Raw genomic sequence first — 23192 nt, forward strand, 5'->3', positions numbered from 1 at the left:
GCCTCACTGAAATAGCAGAGAAATCCTTCACTTCTGCAGTCTCTCAGTCCCAACTGCTGTGTCTCACCACGTGATCAACGTTCCTACAATGTCAAAGTGAGTTTGCAAGTTAGTTAGTTCACTGACAATCTGTTAAACTGTGAACCTCATACACCAGCTAAGTTCCAGCATGGCTTCATCCCTGCTTTCCATTTGCAGCAATGATGCACCATTACAAGCAAATTACCACCGAGTGAAAATTAATGTCCTTTTTGTTGACAAAGTAAGATGCTTGAATTTCTCCTTTGAAGTAAGATTCTTGAGGTTAGAATCTCATTCATTTGCCAAAATTATTTGGAAGTTCAAGTAAGATTTTGAAATTTTGGTCTAACTTGCTCATTATTTGAATGTACGCAACTAGCAAAATCAGCTTATTAGCTTTACTTTCCTTTGGTCCACAGCTCTAGCATAGAACAGTTAGCTCCTGCCACCTTGTGGGACTCCATGGATTTCCCTGAAAGCTTGTTTCAGCAGCAAGCTAGTCAGATATAAAAAATGTAAACATTCAGGAGTTACTTTGCTTGTGTTTCACCAGGTTGAATGTTAAAATGAGAGAGAAATATCTATGGATAAGGTATGTCATTTTGAGTATTTGCTGGTTCATTATTCCTAGCATTGTTTATAGAGTCGAACTGCTGGATTTAGTAACCTTAGGGAGGGTGTTTTAAATATTTAAATACCTGTCAAGAATCCCAAGTTTTGCAGCTCAGTTTAAAATAACACCATGATCAAATACTTATACATTTCACATATTTGAAATAAATTCCACATAAAAATAATATGAAAATCCTTGCAGTCAGGTATAATTTTGAAAATAAGTAATAATCTTAGTCTTATAAGCAATGATGCCAAGTGCTTAACTTTTAACATGATGATAACACACACCAAATTCTTCCAAAATATAAGACTCCATATGATTACTTTTTAACTGCAACTTGACTTTCTAGTTTTTTTTCCTCTCCTCATCTCCCTCCATCTCTATCATATATGGCCAACTTAACAAACAAGTAAAGTTCTCCAAAGAATGAGACAATCAGAATGGAAGAACTTTCACAACACTGTAACAAGCATGTGAAGATCCATGGATTTCCATCCTCATATCTTACATGTTGTCTACTGCTTCCCAGACAAGTAAGTTGTCATATCTACTGCGCGGAGGTGTAAAAGACAATAGCTGTTGCAATCAATAGAGAAAAGGTTCTCCTTTTTTTAATTAAGCAAAACCTCTGCTGCTCTAGATCTCAAAAAATGGAAAACAGAGGAGTGCAAACGAACTCCATGAATCTGCTCAACAACCTCAACTGCTCCTTTCTATCCTCAGAGCTAAGCTGTTCATTACAGATGCACAGAAATGGAACAACAGTTAGGGAGTACTTCTCCCCTCTCTTGCCATCCCCCCCACCCCATCATTCTGCAACTGCTTCACTGAATCTGGTGGAGATACACTGCGCTGTGCATTTGATGCCAACTGTAGCAAACTTAACCCCTTGGAACTTCTTTTTGGTAAAAGGAAAACTGTCAGTCAACAGACTGAAAACAGGAGCAACTCTTCTTGATGTCACAAGCAAATAATCTCCAGTAGAGGCTTAAATAGCTCACGAATAAACTCAAGAAAAATAATTAACGATCCACAGCCAAGGCAAATACAGCAGGCATGTCTTTTTCATCCATAAGCAGAATGCATTTTTGCTGAAGAATGAAACGATGACAAAATGTCAGGCAACAAATCAAGTTGCCACAGTATACCTGAAGAAAAGAAATGTGTTCTCCAATAAAAAGTTATCCAATCTCACAGGCTTCCCTGGTAACTTCACAAGTGAGGTTGTCTCTGATAGCCATCACACTCCTTTTAACCAGTATAGAATTAACTGAGACATCAAAGTTCTGAGTTATTTGTGAGAACCTCTGACCACAACTCAGCTCCAGTACCAAGAATCCCTCCCAGACTTAAGTGTGTCTGTGTCTTGCCTGGAAGATACCAAAATATTTCTCACAGTTGTCCTTACCCATGCCAATCTCCACTACAGCAAACTCAGAGAGAGGAACAGGTTGTAACCTCTCTTCTGGAGTCCGCAATCTGGATGACCAGGGAATTAGAACTTCAGAGCATGCCCTACCCACCCTAGATACAGTCAGCTCCTTCTAATGACAGCCCAACTACCACTATACTCTTACCTCACCCTGGGTATTAAGAATACAGACATCTCCTCATCATAAGCTATTTGGTTCCCTGGCTCTGATGTTTGGACCCAGCTCTGGCCCAGCTGGGCCAATCTGGCCCCTCTGTGATCACAAGTGTTTGGGAGGAGGTGCACAAGTGGTACAAGATGGAAGAGACCATGCAGACCCCACAGTCAGAGAAGGAAGAAAGACCACCAGACCAGAGACCTCTCTGCAACTCTTGGTGAGAACGCAGGCTGTACCCCTGCAAATCGTGGAGGGCAATGGCAGCACTGAGAGCCACCAACAGCTCCGTGTGAGTGCGTCCGGACAGGCAAGAGGCTGTGTGAGGAGGCAGCCATGCCACAGACCGTGTTGGAGAGCCTGCAGGCCCCAGGGACCTAAACAAAAGGAGGAGAGGAGCTGCAGCACTTGGGATGAATGCACATCAGTGGCCCATGCAGGACTGCCTGGCCTGTGACATACCCCACAGAAGAGCAGGGAGAACTAGCAAGGACCTCGCCCACCCTGAGGAGAAAATGACACCAGGATCAAGGCTCTGAACCCGGGAAGAGGGGAGGGGTGGGGAGAACATGGTCTTAAAGGGTTGGTTGTGCTCTTCATCATTGTACCACTCTGTGTTGTTTTCTGTTTGTTACATTTTGGGGTTTTACGGTTACGTTTTGGTTGATGGTGGATTAAATTATTTTCTGTTTTCTTCCCCAAGCTGAGTAGCCTCGTCTGTTTTGTCCGGGACCAGAAGCAGCAATTAAGCCTTCCCTGTCCTTTGGGAATTCTTAAGTCTGCGGTACTCAAGTCTAACCACGGCCTTTTGTCCTCAGATGGGCCTAAACCACAACAGAGGAAAATATCAGGACCTTACAAGAAATTCCACTTCAATGCAACTTAAGGCATATCCTGCAATATCCTCTTTTTCCCATTTTATTTCTCTAATAGTCTTATACTATTGGGAAGTGGGAAGATCCAAGCTAACTTTCTGCTGGCCTACATGCCCATAGCAGTCTAAGTGCAGTACTAAGGAGTTGACCTACTACCTCACTCTTCAGGATGGTTTAAAAACAGTTGCAGCATTGACACACTTCACATACCCTGACTAGAAGTGCTCTTGTTTGTGAGTGTTAACTTAGTTGGACCTGATTATAACAGCACTACCAAGCATCAGCAGACTGATAAGTACTTGATGATTTTCAGTTCTCAGTGTTGTCCACAGCATTCTGAACACCAGCAGTGAAAACTGAACAGCCTTAACTTTGCTACAAGTTGCAAGTTCTATAAGGAGCCAGAAAGCATCTGGTCCAGGTCAAGGAAAGATCACAGCATGGTCTCAGCCTGGTTCCCATCTGAAACACTACTCCTTATCCATCAGGGTGAGACTTTTTCTTAGAATATTTATTTTTCTGCAAAAATATTATTTGACTTTTGCAAACTTTTGTTCAGGCAACTTTCCAAGTAGTTACGTAAATTACTTACTTTATTCATGTATTAACTGGATGAAGAAGTATAAAGACAACCCCACCATCACTGGGTCACTTATCCCTTCTCTTTTTATTTAATCTATAATCTTACTCATCTCCTTTTATTGGCAAGTGTTTATCCTTCCATTTTAACAAGAAAAGATGAAACTTTAGAATTGCCTATTTCTTGCAAAACACCTCAAAAAAAAAAAACCCAAACCACTCAGGTTACAGAATTTGCAAACATCTGCACGTAACAAGTCTTATCAGATTTCCATGAGGAACTTCTCTGCTTCATATACTAGAATCCACAATCAGATCCATCTTCACCAATTGTTTCATTGACGCCAAGTCACAACAGCTTACTCAGAACTGTGCACGTGCCCAAGGATTTGTGCCAAAACATCTCAGAGCAGGATTAGGTCCCTGTAAGACTAGCTGCACGCAGGGCTTCAATCCTGTAGCTGCAACAGCTAAGGGAGATGGCTATGACAGAGGCATGACAGGACTGGACCCTAAAATAGTCATAGATCAAGTATATAAAGATCTTTGTCCTCTCCACAGCGGGTAAAAACCAACCAAACAAAAAACTTTTGTGTTTGTGAAATAAAAATCGATTCTTTGGACAGCAAGCAGGATCAGCATTGTTCAGGCCTAGCTCCTTAAGATCTATAGGCTATTTCCCCAATTTTTTGTTTTGTTGGGTTTTTTTAAGTTCTTTTTCAGGGTTGAGGTTTTTTTTTTTCCTTGAAACTAAATATTTTTGTTTTAGCAATTCTTTCTCATCTCCTTCAGATGAAAACCCTACATGGCTCTTGTCTTAAAGGTAAACTCAACAGAGGAAAAACTCAGTCTAAAAAAATGCAAGTTTGGCAGCACTTGAAAACCAGTTAGCAGCTAAAAAAACCTGATAGCGCTGGCTGGAACTGTAGGGCAAGGATGGGAGATAACTCCTTTAGGATCTACCAGTTTTTACTGATTATCTTCTTAGCTTTCTATCATTTTATTTCACAGTACAGCACACATTTGGCTGGATCTGAAATCAGAAGGTGAACAACATATCAGGAGTTTTCTGTGAAACTGAGTTCTGGGAACCTCAAGACTGTGTACCAACTCAGAAAGTGGAACATGCTTAAAACCCTAGGTCGGCACAGAAGTCCACAGCTCTGAACAGTACAAACCTAAGAAAAGAAAGCATGAGATCCATAGATTTAGTCATTAGGCTTCCTTGTTAACGACCGACTACAAAACTACAAGTTTAAACTTGGGACCTGAACTATGAAGGGCTCCATAAAACCCCACTTTGGCACAATGACAACTTCCTTCCAGAGCACTTGTTCTAATCATTAGAGAAAGAAGCTCAGACTAAAGAGCTGAACTGAACATTCCAAAATATGTCAGTACAGACCAAACCTGCATTAAGAAGCCCCTTTGAGCAGTAGCACATTTTAGTTCAAGCCTGATACCAGCATAAGCATGTTTCTGTCATCTTCACACATCTTGGATCACAAACAGAACATGCTCATGCGTCCTTGCAAAAACCATTTTCAGAGAATAGGAAAAGTGAAGGGCAATATTCACACATCATGACATTAAAAAGAGACATTGGCTTGGAAGAACAAAGTGATCAGGTCCAAAAGCTTTGGACTACAAAGTTATCTTTCTATCACACAGCATAAGTTCTTAAATGTAGACGAATTCTGAACTGAACTTGGATGCTAACAGATTTGTTAAGTTCACAAATAGTTAACCAGTAAGCCTGAAATAGACAGATGATAGCTCACTGTATTTTTTTTCACCTAACAATATGGAAAAGTTGTATGTGCATATACAGAGGACAGATATTTTAGTAACAAAGAGGTAGACAGCATAATAAATTTAACAATCATGTAGAAACTAGCAGTAAGTTCAAGAGTTCTGTATTTGGTTCTGCCATCACTCATGTGGTCTTACCTGAACATCCCCAGGTCTACTCTGCAATCTGCAAAACGAGGGTGGTAACACTGGTTCTGAAATATTTGTAAAATGTAGTTAGTTGATACCTGTAAAAGTACACAACAGGAGAGTGAAGTGTTATTACACCCTAATAATATGCTGTTTTAACAAAATATGAAACACACCAATGACAATAACACCTGTGCTCTACAGTACAAGCTATTAAAGACTTTGTTTATATACCTGTTTAAAAACAGAACGGTCTTGATTCTCTGGTAGAATGGAATTGTAAACATCAGTGTGAAGTCTATCTCTCTAGAGAAAGAACCAGGCCTCATTTCTAGATCTTCACCAACATTGAATGAAACGAATCCTCATTGTACAATTTTCACCAAGTACTATAACACTGAATGATTAAAGCAACTGCTGTTTTACCCTGTGATAGAGCCAACACAAGTAATAAAAAATCCAAACGAATGAAAATCTGGACAACTCTTTTCGCCTTTTTGTCCTGCTATATCCAGTACCAAGTTTTTCTTCCAGAGGTTGCACAACACTTTACAAAGGAAGAAGCTATCATCATCCCAACTTTGTGAATATTGTGAATACAGAAGCAGAGAGAAAGAAGCAGCAATCTGCCTAAGATCATGAAGCAAACTAGACATAAAATCTGCAGCACTGGCCAGCAGTTTGGGTTTTTTTCTTGTCCCACCTGGCACAATCTTCATTTACGATTTTCTGGAATCCTCAAAGAAAATGCTAACCTCTCATTTGCTTGCTGTAATAAAAGTGCAGATCTGAAAGGTATTTTCACCCATCTCTGAATACATTTGAGCTTAAAAAGTAAACTGTACTAGATACAGCATTGAATATGTCCTAGGTCATATTTCAATAAGTTCATTCAGTGTCTGGGACACATTTTACTAGAAACACACTTCAAGATCACTCTTCTTTGCTCCTAGCACTAACACTCCTTCACTTAGCCTAATTTATGCATTCTTCTATGCATTTATCTATTTAACAAAATAGTCTTGTTTCAGCTATACTAGAACACAGTCAAAATACATCTTGTGGCACCAAGATACCAGAGTATACCTAGCAAGTGACTTTTTTTGTGTGTATACCAGTTATTATGCCAACAAACCTTGAAGGACAAAAAAAAGTAATTAAAAAAAAATAAAACATTCACACTTTCACCCACATTCACACAACAGGAGAACCCACATCAACCAATACAATTACACCAGTGTAGCATACGTGATCCTTAAAGAATCCTGAACGACATTCACAAAGATTTTCTTAGAAGTCAGAATTTATTTCCACTGAGGACAATAGGACAGTGCTTGCTGAACTCAGCATGACAGTGATCAGACCTAAAGGGGCACACAGCTCCCAGGTAACAGCATAGTTCCCTTTTGGGCAGAAGGCAGGGGAAATCACACATATGGTTAGTTGCCCCTGTCACTTTTGGGGGTGGGGGGGAAGAAGTACCTTGGAAAGTGAAAGAATCTATTTTGCAGTCAGTGAATAATACACATGACACCTTGCAAAGGATATTCCCCTGCAGCTTACCTTACACAAACTTGGGAGTGCTCTGGCAAAAACAGTGTACCTGCCTTCCACTCCTTCCACACCCAGCCAGAACTGCCATGAAAGCTTCAGCACTGCTCAGCACTAGTAGAAACACTTCTGGTTGTGAAGATACAATTTTGTGGAAGTTCTTGAGTATAAAATTGTCTCCAGAAAAAGATTGAACTGTCATCTAAATGTGGACTGTTGGTGGGATTATTTCACTAAATTGATCCATCTGACTAACTCTCCAAAGCAAAGGGAAAAAAGTGAGCTTTAATTGCAGTGATAGAATCTAACCCCCTCCCCCACAAATAAAAAACAAAAAGGAGAGAGGGTGTCTCATTCTTCTGATCGTTACTGATGTAGTTACAGCAATATTTCAAACATGCGCTGCTCTTAGCTAGTTTTGCCAGAATTCCTGTGACTAACGCAGACAAATTCTGTTCAGCAGCCTCGGTGGAATTGTACAAGTTCACCCCAACTCCAAATTCAGACTAAAGTGAATTTTATACCCAGAATTTTAGGCTGACCAGTAGCCTATTTCAGTGTAACCTAGCAGGAAAACACTGCTAAGCACATGCTGAGTAACAGGCTTCTCAGACAGAACACCCTCAAAGATACCAATTCTCCTGAGAAAATCTTGGCTTCAATACCTATTTTCTGAAAGGGAAAAAAGCCTCAACATTTCACGTGTCTAAGGGGAAGAAAAAAACAAGTTAGAACAAGGAATGGTTTAATTCCATGGAAATGCAATAACTATAAAATCAACTATATTAGTAAGGCATTCTGTCTAAACACTTAAAACAAGAGCTAATTGTTTTAGGTCAGCTTCACAAAACACGAATGTTTCAGCAATAAACAGCTTCCATCAGAAAAGTTGCCCAAATACGCAACTCTTTTCTTACTAACCTTGTAACAAACGTATGTGAAAATGAAAATGACGACCCTTTCAGGATGAGTGATTCATCTTAGTTTGGCTTTTTTTCTTCTTAAGAAAAAGTGTAGGTAATAGGAATTTTCTCATTTCAATTTTTTAAGGAAGGTTGTTTTTTTTTTAATTTTACTATTTTTAACATTTGTGACCTACAATAGCACTTTGACGTTTGCTTTGATTTCCTTCTAATTTCTATTTAGCTTTATAATCTTATCTTTTCATATTTAGTGTTACAAGGCCATCATAACTGTTGAGACTTCGAATACCCTATACCTTGAAATAAATAAAGAAAAAACAGGAAAAAGAGGATCACAAAACTTACATTAGCATTGGCAAGAGAAGGCCACCAAAACACTTCTTAAAGTGTGTTAACTCCTTTGCGGGTTGGGATGGGGGGAGACGGTGGACAAAACTGTAACATAAGAGTAGCCTGTGTAACTGTGCCACCAGGCTTCAGATATATTCTACATTTCTGAGCACTACCTGAGGTCTAACTCTGCACTCCTTAGCAGACACAGATATTGGTACACAGGTGCCCTGCTGCAGAAAAAAGCCCACACAACTGTGTGCAGCTACAGAGTCAATACATGTTATCAAGTTCTTTGACACTGCCTAGATGCTATTAATATTTTGGTAGGGTGTGGGGTGGAATTATTTACCTGTGTTAGCTCATAGAGATGCTATGACATATTTACTTTTTTGTTGTTATTTGCCTACTCTTTCTTCATCTAATACATTCAGCATCCAGTAACCAACTTGCACTTTTTTTGTTTCTGGACAGTAGAGGTGTTACATCCACTCCTGGAAGTTAAAGACTTCCCCCTCAATCACTAAAGTCAGTTACATGCCAGAGGAAAGCTTGCAACAGTAATTTTAAAATAACCATATCCACTTTTTTTTAAGGTTAAACACAGTTATCTGTTGATCTATACCTTTATGTCGTCTAGATGATACAGAGGGGTCTAGTTCCCACAAAACAAAAGGTTAATATGGCCACATCATTACCTAGAAATCTACTCTGCATTCCTTAATGGCAGAAGACACTGCCCAAGGCATCCATTATTACAAATGGAAACTTCAGATAACAGGTATTGAAGTTGCCTGATAAAACACATTCAGCTTAACAGAAATAGGCAAGTTACAAGTGAATCCCTTATGAACAAAGAAACTGGATCTAAACTTCAATCACATCATGGATACTAAATGTATTTTAATAAAAAATCCCTAACCATTAATTGCCTTTACATTATGACATGCCTATGTTTAATCCTACTGTAAAATTATGGAACTCAAATTATATCAAATTAAAATTAACTGGAAATATTTCATGTCAAAACTGTAAATAAAGTTCAAATATGAACAGGTAAGTATTCAAAGGACCACGAACAAGTATTAGGTCTAGAACTAAGTTACCTGAAAGTTGCAACTTCCACTGCATTTGCAGAAAAAATATCTTTGCTCCGTAAGTCACCTAGTGGAGTTGGTATAAAGTTGAGCAACTAACTGGGAACTGCAAAAGAAAGATCACTTGCTTTCAAGCTTTCCTCCTCATCTGAGAAAGCAAAACAGAGAAGTTTGAGTTCTACTAGTTCTAGAAGCTTGGATTTGGTTACAGCAGAATTGGTTACTTTATTAGGGATAATACACAATTTTAAGTACAACCTCTATCTGGTTTAACTTGTGTGCATGCATGTGTTTGTACATGATTGTGGCTTTATTAAATAGGACTTTTTTAAAAGCCACAATTAAAACCTTATCAGTTCCAATATAAGTACATGCATGTAAATCATGTAATCACTTACAAAGTGTGCAGTGTATCCTCTGAACAAAAAACTAGTGCCAAATTTAGTGTAAAGGCTATATTTGGCAACATATTTTAACAGTCGTCTACCAATAGAGATTGCTTCTGTGAGAACAAATACAAAAATACCAGAGAAAAAGAAGATTCAAAGCATCAAATTGAAATCAAGTGTTTATTGCACAAAATCATGATTTAAATCAGTTCAGTAGGTTTAACTGGAATGCCAAGGCAGCAGACACATAAGCAGACAGAGAGGGAGTTCACAAGGGCCGGGAATACAAGGCGTAAAAACCTCCCTGCTCTCACTATGCCTGCCCCAACTCTCCCGTTCAGCCCTGCTCAATCTCTGCAAAGCCTGTTAGTGCTTTACAAAACACCATCCCCCACTCACAAAGATTTTTTTTCTCTGGGATCCTTGAATAAGAACACATACTGTCCTCACTGAAGATCTGCACTGTACCCTTCTCTGCTACAATGGACTGCATGGGGACGTTTGTGATGACCGCCTCACCTCCCATTTTGATTTCTCTCTTCCTATCTCCCTTAAGTAACGATTAACAGCAAATTTCAAATGCAGCCCTGTGGATCCACCCAGGAAAGCAAAGCTGCATGCAGAAACTAGATCATCCATGGCACCGAAGCCAGCAGAACAATTCTTAAGACAAAACACAGCATCTGGCCAGTTTTCTCAAGTGCTTCTCTCCTTGCACTCCAGCACCTTCTCACTAACTTTGGCTCCATCACCAGAAGGCACAGCAAAACAAAAAAGCTTGACAGGGACATCCTTGAGAGTCCATTTCATTACATAAATAAATAATCCATTTCCTCTAAACATGTGTCTCAGCAGGGCAGGATCTTCCTTTGCTGATTCAAGACCAGGAAGTCTTTGCAGGCATGCAGGCCCAAAGTTTTGTGCGGAGCTCCCACCTGAGCAATGGGCCAGCCCTGAGTAACAGCAAACTGAGAACTCAAAACCTGCAACTGAGCATCCAAGTGCTTTTGAAAGCTTCCTCTAAAAGAAACTAATGGTCCAAACTGTGGTGAGGGCCCTCAGAGCACAAGATTTTGCCTAGGTTACTTTTAACCACAGACTTTATTTACCTCTGCTGCTACTGCTTTGGTACACAATGCTGAGACAAGAGCGATGACCACAAGCAAACACATACAAGAGATGAAAGGAAAATATCAATTTACTACCAAGAGAAACATTTAAAGGACAATTTTCCCCTCACACACACAGGCATTTCTCTCTCATATTAATGGGAAATGAACACACTCAACCAAAAGTTACACTTAGCTATCCATAATTTATTTCTCTTATTCAAGTTTTTTTTTTATACTAACAGTTAAAAAATTCCTCCTCTTGCTCTAGTTCTGGTGCTCCTTCTTTAGTCCAACAGTTTTAAAAGAATGGTACTGGAGCTTCTGCTTACTCTTTCAGCACTGGAACCATTTTTAATCAATACAACAAAGGAAGTAAATTATGAATAGTTAGATGCATTTATATGTGTATTGCCAGTTTTGTCATTCTTCATTTTGCAGACACTAAACTCTCCCCTAAAACACCTCTGTTCCTCCAAAAGCAGCTGGAAATTAATGATGCTATTTTTAATTTCTTACTAATTTGTATGCCATAGCTCTGTAATCAGTGTTGGATCATGCTGCAAGTTTGTGTACTTATTTCAAAATATATTATGAGCACTTGATGACTGATATTCAATACAACGTATGAAAGAGTGTTTCAAACAAATTAGAGGGAAGAAATACAAATAAAGACTTAAATAAGAAAAAAAAATTTACACAAATAGTCGAATAAGAGGAAAGCCCTGAAACTCACAAGTTTGTGGCATGGAGCACTAACTGATCAGAACTGAGCCAAACCGGGAGCTTACACTATTATACACGAAATCTGGGTATAAAGAAACCTTTTGCAGAGAGAGGGAACATCTGAAGATGTACTTAGCAACAAAGTGGAGGTGATAATGCTACTTCTTTACAAATCCATCATCTCCAACCATTGATCAGCAGTGTATCACAATGTGAATCTCTTTGCCTAGCCAGATAACCAACTTGGGATGCAAAAAAAATGGTACATATGCCAAAACATGTATTATCTACCACATGGTATTTTCACACTTTATGCTCTTCTACTCTCTTCTCATTTACAGGAACTCTGCATATTTCAGCAACATCTCTATTCCTAACCCTTCTACATTGCTTGTCTTCAGGTCAGGGGCTGCCTATGAGCTGGTATACCAAAAGTGCATGACCCTGGCAGGACTATCTGCACATTTATAATTAAGAATAATGGGAAATCTGCAGTTTTCCTGATGCATTACAGGTCACTAGCAAATTCGAGCAGCAGATCTGTGAAGGGATGCACATTGCTCATGCAGCTCTGCTTCTGGCTTTTTGTTCAAGAATCCAATTACATAGTTATAGATACAAGATTGAGTTCTTCAGTAGTTAAGACATGATACACTCATGTCCCTGTGCTTCACCCCGTAGTGGAAAAAAAGTAGAAATTAACTGCTATTGCTCAAAGAGCACTTGTGGAAAGAAAATCACAGACAGACAACCATAAAAATGCCTTTTTCATCAGCCTTGCAAAAAAAAAAAAAAAAAAAAAAGCAACTTCTTCTCAACTTTCAGAGACAGATCTTAATGCAGAACATGACAACGTTTCTGCTCCACTGACTTTTGCGGAGTTACTTCACACTGAGGAGGCTACAACAAATCAAGTTCTCCCTCACTCCTTCCATTCTCTCAAGATTTGTTTTTGAGTTTTTTTTTTAATTCAGTTTCATCTCCAATTCTCTTGTGCTGTCGTTGTCTTAAATATTGCTTTGACAACCAAAAAATAACGCATTTTCTAACTTACACAAACAAAAACCTAGGGTTATTTGCTTCATAAAAGAACACACAGGATGAAGAGTGAAGATTTACTACTCTACCAAAAGAGATATAATCCTAACCATGTGACATGCCTTACCATACTTATCCAACTCCATAGTTGGTTAAGTGCTGATTGTGTAGGACATGGGTACAAATGAAAAACAGAGCAAACAAACAAAAAAAGCCATCAACAACAAAAAAGAAAACTACAGACAACTCCTGACAGGGCATGTGTTTAAAAGTCCTTATGTAAATGGCACAAAAAAACCCACATACCAGGGAAAGAACTGAAAAGTATAGGTTTAAAACCATCAACCCAACAGCAGTGCCAACACACTCAGCAGTACAGCATAGCCAACAATCCATGACCCAGCCTATTAGAGACCCAGAACCATGTTTAAGATTTCCTCACTTAAATCCTGCCATAGACCAGTTCAGCTCTCATCAGCAGTACCAAGGAGCAGGCCTTTAACATATGTACTCAGCCCCACCACAGGGAACTTTGGGTTTCAGAAGTGCAGGACGAAGCCCCTCCTGAGAGCATGGACAGCAGAAATCTTCCTCTTGCTACACCTACACAAGAGGAGTGTAACCCCACAGCTGGGCAAGCAGTTAGTGTGGTTTCACAATTTCTTCAAAGCAGATCCCTCAATGACTTGCTACATATATGTTGCCTTTCAAAAAGAAAAAAAATAGTAATAAAAAAATAGACAAAACCATCAAAACAGGCAGAAGAAAGATGCACCTTCCCATTTCCCCTCTGCAAGAGAAAACACAGACAGAACTCTTAAGCTTCCTGTCAGAACTTCCACTTGAATCAAGTTCCACAGATCCCACATTGTGCAAGTCCACTGAATTACTTTCACCTTTGCTGAATGAGGCTCTCTATGACATGAAGGGTCAATAAAATGCTGCTTCTTATTTTCACCAATTTCTACATTTTATAAAACCTTGTATCAGAACACCCACATGAAAGATTTCTGACAATAAAAATTCCATGCTTCCTAAGCAACTGATTTTCTTAGTGTAGTCTAAGAAAATCCTGTTAACTTTCCTTCCCCTCACTAAAAAATGAAATTTTGTTGTACTAGTGTCCTTTGTACTCGGATATGCCTGAAGCTAGTTTCTTTTCACATGCTGAATTGTCCATGCTCATAAGGACTTGCTATTACATTATGCATTTGTGTGCTATAAAGGAGAAGGCATGAACACTGGAAAGTGTCAAAATCATACTTCTCCTCTTTGTTGACTCATCTTTTATGTAATCAAATTTACAAATATTAAAAATAATAAAATGCTGTTATCACTGTAAGACTACTACAATTAAGTCTATACTCAAGCATTAAGTATGCTTTCCTCCTCAAATAAAACTTCTATTTTAAAATCAAAGACAATCCATGTTCTCACAAAACAGTAGTCACCAGAGAATCTGAAAATATTACAGGATGAAACGTGTTTGGCAGGTTCAGAAACAAAAGTTCAAAATAATAAATTAACCTACTTATCACAATACTGCCACAGTGTCAAAGTAACTACTTCTGTCATTCCACATTTTGTAAGAAAGTTACCTGGGATTTTGCACTAAGATTATGAATACGAAAAAGAATTTAATTGTAAAAAACTATTTTACACCAATGCATATTTTAAAAGCCTTGCCACAAAACCCCAAATCTTACTCTACAAAGTTAATACAAGGAAGTTAGCATTAGTGTGATATAATAAATATTGTAATATACACAGCAGCTTAAATACCACCTTCAGTGGCAAAAACTCTTAAGTAAGTTTTCCTACTACTTTAGACTCTCTTGTCAATGAATATAACTGAATTTAAAGTCTATAACTTCACACTATTCTGAAGGTGGTTTGTTGGTCTTCTTGTTTAAAGTAGCATTTTGAATGAAAGCTGACTATTAGTGAAAGATGCCCACCTGGCACAGAAGTCTCACAGCAGTGAGACTAATGACATGTCAAGACAGGCATTTACCAGGAAAGCTTCAGAGTGGTAGCGTACACCAAAGGAAAGGACAAACAACTAACGAGTCAGATGCGGATTTTATTCCGTTTCCTTCTACTGCTAACCTGCTAAAGTAACTGCAGGCAAGTCTATGCTCCTTCACTGCTTTGTATCTCAGATGCCTAAAATAGAGATAAAAAAATGACTGTTCCTTGTTTTGAGGTGTGTGATTATAGTATCATAGAATCATAGAATGGTAGGGTTGGAAGGGACCTCTAGAGATCATCTAGTCCAACAGTAGTACAGGATGCTTATGTACTTTGACAGGATATACACATATGAATAAGGGAATGCCTACAACTGCCAAATATTAAATGTATCATTGTTACTGAGACAGTGACATGTGGTTTATTTTTTTCCTTTTCAAAGCAATGTAATCTAACAGCAGCCCAACACGCTACTCTTAAAGTTGGAGTAATCCTTATGCTAGTTCAGGTGTTACCACTTCTGAAACTGTCAAGAAGGGTGACAGCAGTTGGAGCTTTTTGTGAAATTCACATGTCCACTAGTACCAGGCTCACTATGTTGCTCTCAGACAGAAACACTGTATCATTAGTAATCTTTTTTTTAAAAAAGAAAAAGAAAAATTAAGTCCTAATAGTCTTTCGGTGTAAAATGAAAAAGCTTCTGACCATGATATCTCAGGAAAAGGGGAGTAAACACAGCAGAACAAAAAGAAATAAATTAATAATACTACAAAAGTCAGAAAACTGATTTTTTCCTGGTTCTTCTCAAGAATATTTTGAAATACATATGACTTATTTCAATCATCTTTACAGACTCCAAAGCAATGAAGAAAACATAAGTTATTAAGGTTACAGCAAGGTAAAACAGTACCCAAACTGACTTAAAATCAACTTGGTTCACAATATATGGGCATCGTATGATTTAATGATATAGGGAAGTATCCTTAGGCTCCATTTGCAGGTACCACCTGCATGGCAGGGTACAAGAAGTCAAAATCTGGAAAGTGGCCCCTGGTTTTTACTATCTCACTTGCCACAGCAGACAGAAGCATGCTGTGGCACACTCAGAAATTAAAATCAGAGTTTTATTTCAGTTCCAACAGTAATTTATAGCATCTTCCTCCACTAAGAAGCCAACTTCAAAGAGAGAGGCCTGAACAATCCACGTGCCATGTACTGTCAAAAGAGAGGCAGCGTTTCACCTCCCAGGTGCCCAGATTTCACTGCACGTGTGTTTACAGCTTTCACACAACAGCAGCCTTGCACACCACAGGTCTTGTCTACCTCACCTGTACCTTCCTCACCACTATGCACAGTGGAAGAGTAACTCTTCCCAGCTCACTTGGTCAAAATCTCTTTTCTCCATATCACTCTCCTGTCAGCTCTATGCCAGAACACTGCTCTGCCTAACTGCCATGTTGCCTGAGCTTCAGACACGTTGCCCATCCTCAGCCTGCAGATCACAAGCAGCAGCAACCTGGAATAACTTTAAGCTCTGAACATGACCAATTATATCAGTGAATTTAAGAGGACTTTCATCTGCTTAAAGATATTCACATGCTTACAGGATCGCAAGCTATAGAACCACTAATTTATGAACAAAGTGTATTAAGGGAAAAAGCTACAAAAATCACTCCACAATTACCTCTAATATTTTATGTGGAAAACTGACATTTAATTATTCCCACAATGGCTATGAAAGAGAAAGGTTTTCCTCCCTGAATGAGAGAATAAACATGGCCAAATTCCTCTCACCATGACTTCTATACTCCTTTCCTAAATAAACCTCCTGGTGAAACCTATGGAAGTTTTGCAGGTGACAAGTTTACGGCAAGTAGCCCCCAAAAGACTCAAGAGCACCGAGGGCAAGTTTCCTAAATATTTTGAGTTTACTTCAACAGAGAAACCAGTTGCATTTCTGATAAATCGTGTCTGCTTGAAATGGTTTATCAGCTTGCTGTGCCAAGAAGGACAGTAGTATGCAAATGTTTGAGAACATGGGCCAATTTTCGCAGCGTTCACAATGTCCCTCGCTAAGCAGCTCCCCTACTTTTAGCTTGTGACACACCAGCACTCTACCCAAAGATTGTTAACCAAGACCAGAACCCAGGTGCCTTTTTTCTGTACATCGAGACTGAATTACTAAACTCCATTCATGAATGGTTACCTTACTGACAACTGTGTAATAAAAGATATTCTTCCCTTTTACCAAAATAAAAGCTCTCTAAATAAAGTAAACGAAGTTTCTAGTCACAGACAAATCTAATGAAATCTCTATTCTCCCCTTTATTTGGAACATTATTTTTATTACCTCTTTTTAAGCTATGAGGAAATGTATTTCTCCGCTTCCTCTAAAGCTTCTACAATGCTCTTTTGTCAAGAAGATATCCTACCCTTCTTTTCTTTGTAATTTGTTCATGCCAGTTCAAAACCAGGTAAGACCTCCATTTAGAACTATGCACAAAATTGAAGTCTATTTTTCTTAAAGTTGTAGGCAGATTATGATCACCACTTCATCTGAGGGATCAAAATTCCATGCATCCAAAAGACTTCCCTGTATAAAACTAAAAACCAGATAATGACTGAAGATACTACCTAAAGCAAGGTCCCTGAGCTACTCTTTTTCAGTACATTTTACTATTACTCCAAATAAAGAAAAAGTCCTTGGCACTTACAGCACTTTAATCTGACTTTTACCTGAAAACACAGAAAATTAAGTTCAGAAATCAGTGCATTTGTATTCAGCTCTGAGCAACAGTTTGAAGTCTGTCTGCCAGTTTTTTATTTTCCCAATACATTTTTACTTTGTAAAAATTGTTGCACCAGTTACTCTACATTGAACATGATCCTTGTCAGCAACACTATAAAACTGAAACCAATATCCTCCTGTACAACTAGTCTGTCAAAGAATTTCAGTTATTTAATTTGGTACAAGTACACATACCAACATATACAAATATCAACCTCACTGCCCACAAAATCCGAAAAAAAAAGACATTTGTGTGTGATGCCACAGGTACTGGGGAACAGGCAGAATCCTCCCCTCAAACCATCTCCACACACAGGCTATCCCAGCCTTAAGACTAATTTTGTGGTTATATCACATCAGAACAGCTATTCTCAACAGCCCTCTCCAAGCCCACGTGTTTAGGACCATCATTTACCCTACGTCTGCTGTACATTGTCTGGAAAAGGTCAAGAGTATGTTATTAATCATTCACATTTATGAATACTAAGCAACCCCAAATACATGTCTTTTCTTGTTTTTAATTACACGCACAACAGTACCATAAAAAAAATATCACCTCCCACTTCCCCATTTTGGGGCCTAATGCAGTTTGGTACCACCATGGCAATTGTATGAGAAGCACCCTAAGTGCCACTCATCTTATGTCATCCACGAATGTGATCCCACAAATTCAGAACCTCTTCCTGCAACTACCACTTCAGTTTAAGACACATCAAACCTTTCAAGAGGTGTCAAAACTTTTCCTGGCATACAGACCAAAAAAAAAAAAAAAAAGTTATATACCTGAAAGTTCAAGAATTAGTCACTAAAATTCGTCTTTCAAATTGATACGTACCTGCATTAATCAATGCCCAAAGAAAAACAGTAACATAGAAAGAACACAGATGGAATTCTACTTAGCTCTCAGTTTACATGTCAAAACTGAATCAACTGCTGTTGCAGTAGCATTACACTTCTGCAAAACTTCTCATTGATTCCTGACCTCCAGAGATTTCTAATTACCTAGTCTGTTTATATTTTCATATTTCTCCTACCACTGAATTTTAGAAGGATCTTATGTTCTCATTAAGTTTTCCACCTGTGTGTTGCACTGTGCATATTCTAATTTTACTTTGGTTTAAAACTTTTGCCCTAAGTCAATCAGCTGATTATCCTGACAAAACAAGGTTTAAGAAAAAAAAGAAAAGTGAGTAGATATTCATATATGCACAGTCTTTTAATACTCAGGTTCTTCAGACATGTTTTCTGAGGCGCTAAAACCTGAACAAGTGTCTTCCACGTAAAAAGTGGCAGCACGAGGAGCTCTATCATATCAACAACAACTGAGCTCTTTTCCGTGTGCACAGTTTACATACTTACCTAGGAAGGCAAATGTAAATTACAGACAGATGAAGATGAAGCTGTCTCAAAGCCTTTGTCATGTGATAGTGACCTATAAAGTATCAAATAAAAAGCACATCATCAGCATACCATGATTTTACAATATTGCGACTCACCACAAAGCCAACGAGAGGCAAGATCCCAAAACTTGAAACTTGGCTCCTCCTCACCCCAGATAAGTAGTCATTAAAACAAGATGACAGTCGCAGGAAACCGTAAGGAGCAAACAAAAGATGCACCGTGTCTTTAAAGGGCATTAGGACTGGGCAAACGGAGAAAATCATCAGAAAGTGCATCAGCAGAGTGGGTTATTTTTCCTCTATACACATCGATGCATTTTTATGCACACACAGAGACATACATACACACACACGGGGATTCATCATGTAATTATTTACATGCACACACAGAGAAACGCGCACGCATTATCAAAATAAAAGGCAGAAAGTTGACCACCATCTGCGAGCAGACATACATAACAATAACCCCCGGGAACTTACACAAGTGAGCGATCAATCCCCGCGCGCGGATAAGCCAAAACAACGCAAAATTAACAAGAAGAAGAAGCCGTCAGGCTGCAGGTAGGAGATCCACCCGGGGAGATGGAGAGGGAAACAGATAGAGGGACTGACTGCAAGGCTGCAAGACAGTTTCAGGTAATGCCCGTTCCGCCCCCCCGGCAGAGCCCAGCCGAGCCACCCGGAGTCCTGCGGCCGCCCAGCCCGCCCCTCCGCCGCCGCGGCCCGCGGGGAATGCTGCGAGACCCCCGGCTGCCGCGGGGGGAGCGGCGTTTGAGGCCACCGCCCGCTCGCCGCCCACCACCGCCCGTGCAAAGTGAAGGGCCACCGGAATCCAGGCTCCGGGGTGGGGTGGAAAGAAAAGGTATTAAATATGGAGAAAGACCGCCGTGACCCAAGGTTTTCGCGTCTCCCCTCCGCGCCCCCCACCTCCCCCGTCGCCAGTCATCATCAAGTTTGCATCTTAGTTACAAAATGTCGATCTTGAAGGCTGACAAGACACAGGGAGAGGGGGGAGAGAAAGAGAGAGCGAGAGAGTGTGAGTGAGTGAGTGAGAGAGAGAGAGAAGAGAGAGTCCATCTTGCTTTGAGGGGGGAGGAGAGGAGCAATAATGCAGCGCATAAATCTCACCCTCCCGGGGGAAAAGTCTGCACAACACCTTTGGGGGCGGGAGGGCGGGCAGGGAAGGGGCGGCGGCGCGGGGAGGGGGCGCGGGGGGCTTGCCGGCCCTCCCAGCTGCCCTCCCCGGCGGGATCTGGCGAGGCAGGCTGGCAGCAAACACCTCCCTGCTGCTCCCCTCCTCCTCCCCGCGGGCCCGGGCGATGATCCCGCTGCTGCCGCCGCCGCCGCCACCGGGGAGGAGGTGCCGCCGCCGCCGCCGAGAGAGCCACATGTAGACCGGCACCTCGTCCCTGCCCCGGCGGCCGGGCCGGGCCCCTCCGCTGGCCCGCCGGGCTGCAGGACTTGGACGTGTCACCAGCAGGACGGGCAATGGTTTCGGCGCCCCAGGCCCGAGTGACCACCGCCGGCCTGCCGGCGCCCTGGCCTCCCCGCACATACTCACCTCCGGAAAAAAACTTTTAACCGCGGGCCTCCCCCAGAAAAAGTGGCGAATCCGCCCTGTACACGGTTAAAGCCCCGTGGCCCCCTGGCTCGGCTGGCGGCGAGCGGGGGAGACCCGGGCACGGTCCTTCCCCGCCCCGGCGGGGAGGGAGGGAGGGAGGAGGCAGGCAGGCAAGCAGGCAGGCAGGCAGGGAGGGAGGGGGCGGGCAGCCGCCTGCCGGTGCCTCTCGCCCCGCCGCCGTACATGTCGCCTCGGCGGCTCTCGCATCGCTTCATTTTACCTTCCTCATTCAGCGGCGGTGGACTGCCACCGATATTTCTAACGCAAACCTGCTGCCGTGCGGCGCCCGAAATTAACGCGACTGCCTCCCTTCCCCTGCCTCCAGCCCTTCCCTTCCCCGTCCTCCTCCTCCTCGCAAACCTACACTGGATCGGCTCTCCTCACAGCCATGCAAGTTTCATACATTGCAAATAAACCCGAGAGGAGGAAGAGCGAAGCGAGTGGCGGGGGGGGCGGGGGGGAGGAGGAGGAGGAGAGCTGCTTTCTGTAATTTACCAGCGACCCGATCTCGCAGCAGCAAATAACAGCCGAGCACCCATCCGGCTCCCGGCGGCAGAGAGAGGCCCTCCCGAAGCGGCTGCCCCCTCCCCGGGGCGCCCCTCGCCAAGTTTTCTGTCATCGCGACCACCCAATGTCACAACTTACCTTCAGAAATAGGACTTCGCGCGGCCGAGGCCTGCCGTTGCCTCCCCTCAGCCCCCGCCCGCCTCCCTTTCTCCCTCTCCACCTTAAACTTATTGACACAACATAATATCACATCCACGCGAAACTCCAGCAGGGCCGCCCGCCCTCTCCCCCCCGCGCTGCCCACCGGGGCCACCGCCACCGCCGCCGCCCCGGGTGCATCGCCGATGACTACCGGAAAACGCACAGCCCAACTCTCCGGCCGAGCCCGGCCGCTGTTGTTGTCGGGGTCGGCGCCGGGGTTTTTCCTCCCAGCCCACCCCCCGCCCCGTGCGGCCGCCGGATCGGCTCCCTCGCCCTCTCTTGCTTTTATATGCCGCCCCCCCACACATCACCCCCCCGCTGCCTTTCTCCCCGCGGCGGTGCGGAGCCCCCCAGGCCGGCGACAGCCGATACCGATCCGCGCACTCTCCCCCGCGCCGCGCCTCGCCTCGCCGCCCCTCGGGATGAAGTTTCGTTTCTGCCTGCCGCGATTTCCCTGTCAAGTCCCCCCCGGAGGCACACACCGAACGGCGGCCGATGGCTATCCCTCCTCCTCCTCGCCCTCCTTCCCCTTCCTCCCTCCGCCGCGGCCGCCGCTGCTCTCGCCTCTCTCTGTGGTGGCGAGAGGTGCCTGGTTTCAAACGCAGCCTGGCACTGGCTGGCCTACCCCTGCCGCCTGCTTCTTCGGGGTTTGTTGGGTTTTTTAAATGTACTGCGCTGTATTGCAATTCACCTCGCCCCCCGCCTCCCCGGTGAAACACCCCCGGTCACCCCTGCCCTCCTGGCCGAGCGGAGGGCTGGCGGCACCAATCCACCCGTCCTCCCCTGCCCAAACTTTCAAACGAAGGCAGGGTTGACAAGAGCCAGGAAAAGTGACTGGGAGCCGCGGCAGTCGCCGCGCAGGGAAAGCTCCGCGCCTCCCTACCGGCTGCCGACGCCGCCGGGAGGGCCCAGGGAGCTGCCCCAGCGGTGGGGCGCGGAGGGGAAAGAGTTGGGCGAGGGTACCCCGCGCCTTGCCTGTCGCTGCCCGTCTCCCTGCCGCCCAGTAAGGGACGGCGGGCGGCGTACACTTACCTCGGCGAGGCCCGCGGGCGGGCGGGCAGGGCGCCGCTGGGCCGAAGCGAGGCGCGGCGCGCAGCGGAGCCCCTCCGCCTCAGCGCCCGCGGAACGCGGCTCCACACAGAGCCATGCAACCCGGGCAGAGCCACAACACTCCCCGGGATATAAGGAGGCCCTCCATTGGCCGGCGCGTTGAGGGACGGGTTCGCCAGCCATTCAGAGGCGCTGTTACACCCGCGGCCCGCGAGGGAGCCGCTGGCGCACACACTCCCGCACATACACACACATACACACACACACACACAAAGATCATCGGGTTGCTCTTCACAGTGTTTGAGAAGCCAGCGGCATTGGCAAAGCGGGATAGGCGCCGGGGGCCACCAGCCGCCAGTCCCCAGTGCCGAGGGGAGCGCGAAGTCGTGCCGGCCACAGCGCCTGTAGCCGCTGTCCTTTGGTCGCCCGGTGAAGGGCTGCGAGAGTAAACTACGCCTGCCCTGGGCAGCGCTGCGGGGTAACGGCCACGGCGGAATGCGGGCGGCGGGCACGGCCCCGCGCGGCCCTAGCCCCGGCGGCCCCCCGCTCAGCCCCTCGGTAACTTACTCTGTCGAGTCGGGCGGGTTTCATTGAGAGGCCAAAGCAGGGCTAGCGGAGAAGTTGAGGGAGGCAGCCCTGCATCCGCACAGCCCCTGCTGAGGGAGTAAACACGGGAAGCTGGCCCCGCGGCCCGAGGGGAGCGGGGCACTCGGGCCGAGGCCGGCGCTCGGCCCCTGACCCAGAGAAAGGGCTCCAGGCAGCGGCGCTGCACGAGGATGTGGCGGAGCACCGGGTGGTGCCCGCTGCCGTCAGTAATCCTCGCCCAGACGTGGCAGAGAGGCCCTTACCGGCCCAGCATCGACAGCACGACAG

The 23192-nt window shown here is 43.5% G+C and overlaps 1 protein-coding gene across 16 annotated transcripts in view; it reads right to left on the reverse strand.

Annotated features, from left to right (window-relative positions):
- Window positions 1-22919, reverse strand: part of BBX (BBX high mobility group box domain containing) — a 148449-nt gene extending 125530 nt beyond the window's left edge. For 6 of the 16 annotated variants that reach the window (XM_062003794.1, XM_062003776.1, XM_062003768.1 and 3 more), the window contains exons 1-3: window positions 22302-22388; window positions 18900-18972; window positions 5628-5716 (exon numbers count right to left, since the gene is read on the reverse strand). The gene's annotated coding sequence lies outside the window, so the exon portion shown is untranslated. Of the gene's footprint in view, window positions 1-5627; window positions 5717-18899; window positions 18973-20501; window positions 20629-21206; window positions 21226-21751; window positions 21773-22301; window positions 22389-22886 lie in introns of those variants that run through there. The other 10 variants (XM_062003713.1, XM_062003691.1, XM_062003751.1 and 7 more) reach the window with 8 other exon arrangements.
- Between the last annotated feature and the right edge of the window lie 273 nt (window positions 22920-23192).

Source organism: Colius striatus, chromosome 1, assembly GCF_028858725.1.
Source record: "Colius striatus isolate bColStr4 chromosome 1, bColStr4.1.hap1, whole genome shotgun sequence".
NCBI lineage: Eukaryota > Metazoa > Chordata > Aves > Coliiformes > Coliidae > Colius > Colius striatus.